Source organism: Pseudophryne corroboree, chromosome 1 (genome assembly GCF_028390025.1).
Source record: "Pseudophryne corroboree isolate aPseCor3 chromosome 1, aPseCor3.hap2, whole genome shotgun sequence".
NCBI classification, from domain to species: domain Eukaryota; kingdom Metazoa; phylum Chordata; class Amphibia; order Anura; family Myobatrachidae; genus Pseudophryne; species Pseudophryne corroboree.
Window position 1 is genome coordinate 743,584,557 of NC_086444.1, and position 2,560 is coordinate 743,587,116.

Below are 2,560 nucleotides of genomic sequence, written 5' to 3' on the forward strand. Positions count from 1 at the left end.
ATTGTAGTTCCAGAAATTGCAAGCTGCCTATTTAAATCATCTTGTCACAGCATTCAAATGCTGAGAATTCCGTTGAACTAGAGAACATTCCGTTGAAGGATTTCACACTGTCTGATGGACCGCATTGCGCAGATTAAAGTCATGGAGCCAGATCGGATGCCTGTCAGCCGGCTTGTGGGTGTGTGCCAGAGGCTAAGCACATGCAAATTGTGCCTCCAGCTAGCAAGTGACAAACGCAGGGGTGTGCCTGATTGTCACCTAGGCAGATAGGAGTAGGTGTGCAAAATGTAGATAGGGTGTCAGGAGGGACTGGAAAGCAGACATGTAGGCCTCTGATGCTTTTGGCTAAGATCAAGTGTAGTATCTGTTCTTATAAGTTTAATATCTGATAGGACCTCTATCTGGGGTACATATATTAAATATATTTTTAGAACAGGGAGATGGGAAAAGAGCTTGCTCTGTCCACTCCACGCTTTGACCAAGTATTGAAGTATATCCAGGACCGATGCACCTTTCCTATTCTGTCATCCAAAAATAGACAATTGCTGCTTTTCATCTTTAAGTGTGCTTGCGTATCCATTTTGCAATGTCTTGCACCACCTAAATTTGTCAATTTGCAAAAGGATTACTTTGGTGCACCTTTGCATTCAGGAATATTATTATCTCTTAAAATGTAACAACTAATAAAGGGAGTTAAAATCTGCTCTGCAATGTAACATTTTGTGTCTAGTTCCTGACTGTGTGTATTTCACTCCTTCTAGTGAATACATTATAAAACTCTACAATGGTACTGCATGTATAGTACTACATATACATATACTCAGAATGTGAGGCCTACCTGGATTTCATGGCTTACTTTTATTTACGAACATCCAAGCTTCATAACCTACTCAGAAATAAATTACTTAATTAATGACTTACTGGTTTTCTGGAGTGTGGCCTATCGGGCCCTCATTGGTGGGCATTGTTTTGTATGCAGACCAGAAGCAGGAGTTGCAAATATGCAAGATTAGGAGCCAGCAAAAAATGATACTTCACAAATAACAACTCCCTCCTACTGCTGCCCCTCCCTCCAACTGATTCCAGCCATTAGCTGCAGCCCTAGAGAATGCAGCTGCTAATAGTGACATCATGGAACGATGATGTCACCATTACTTGGCAACATTCTATAGGTCTGCATTTGTTCACTGACTTCAGTCGGGGGGAGGGGCAGCAGGAGGGAGGAGTTATTCTCTGTGAAGCATCATTTTTTCCTGGATTCTTCTAATACAGGTAGTTTTAGCCTCCTGCGGCCTTTCTGACAGTAAAACAATGCCCAAAAGTGAAGGCTGGAAAAGACCTAATCCAGAAATTAAGTAATTAATTAAGCAGTTAATTTGTGAATAGGGAACTCACTCAGTTAGTTAGAAAATAGAAGTAGTGCACCTAACCTAGGTAGGCCTAGCACCCTGAGTGCCAATTGCAGTTTATAAAAATGCGTTTAATAGATTTAGTGCAATTTAAGCAGACACGAACTACACACAAAATGTTACATTGCAGAATACCTATCAAGTCCCTTTATCAGTTGTTACATTTTAATAGATTAACCCAATGAGTGAATGCAAAGTGTACCAAAGTAAGCAATTTCCAAAATATCAAATTTAGGCCATTGCAAGACATTTCAAAATGGAAAGCACACAAGCACACACATCATATAACCCGGATCATAAATCAGACATTCCAGAACACTATTGTAGTTCCAGAAATTGCAAGCTGCCTGATTAAATCCTCTTGCTATAGCATTCGAATGCTAAGAATTCCATGGAACTAGGGAACATTCTGTTGAAGGATTTCACACTGTCTGATGGACCGCATTGTGCAGACAAAATTCACGGAGCCAGGAAGGATGCCTGTAAGTCGGATTGTGGGTGTGTGCCAGAGGCGGAGCAGACGCAAATTGTGCCTCCAGCTAGCAAGTGACAAACTCAGGAGTGTGCCTGATTGTCACCTAGGCAGATAGGAGTTGGTGTGCAAAATGTAGATAGGGCATCAGGAGAGACTGGCAAGCAGGCAGGTATGCCACTAATGCTTTTGGCTAAGAGCAAGTGTAGTATCTGTTCTTAGAAGTTTAATATCTGATAGGCCCTCTATCTGTGGTACATATATTAAATTTATTTTTAGAACAGGGAGATGGGAAAAGAGCTTGCTCTGTCTACTCCATGCTTTGACCAAGTATTGAAGTATATCCAGGACCGGTGCACCTTTCCTATTCTGTCATCCAAAAATAGACAATTGCTGCTTTTCATCTTTAAGTATGCTTGCGTGTCCATTTTGCAATGTCTTGCACCACCTAAATTTGTAAATTTGCCAACGGATTTCTTTGGTGCACCTTTGCATTCAGGAATATTATTATCTTTTAAAATGTAACAACTGATATAGGGAGCTGAAAGCTGCTCTGCAATGTAGCATTTTGTGTCTAATTACTGACTGTGTGTATTTCACTCCTTCTAAAGAAATAATTTTGAAACGCTATAATGGAACTACATGTTTGGTACTACATATACATATACTCAGGCTGTGA

The 2,560-nt window shown here is 40.5% G+C and overlaps 2 non-coding genes across 2 annotated transcripts; both read left to right on the forward strand.

Moving 5' to 3' along the window:
* The first annotated feature begins 325 nt into the window (after window positions 1-325).
* LOC134960090 (U2 spliceosomal RNA) lies at window positions 326-516 on the forward strand. Its single transcript, XR_010187698.1, has one exon. It is a non-coding gene; the product is annotated as a U2 spliceosomal RNA (small nuclear RNA).
* A 1,539-nt stretch (window positions 517-2,055) lies between these two features.
* LOC134960256 (U2 spliceosomal RNA) lies at window positions 2,056-2,245 on the forward strand. The gene has a single exon (XR_010187727.1). It is a non-coding gene; the product is annotated as a U2 spliceosomal RNA (small nuclear RNA).
* The last annotated feature ends 315 nt before the right edge of the window (window positions 2,246-2,560 follow it).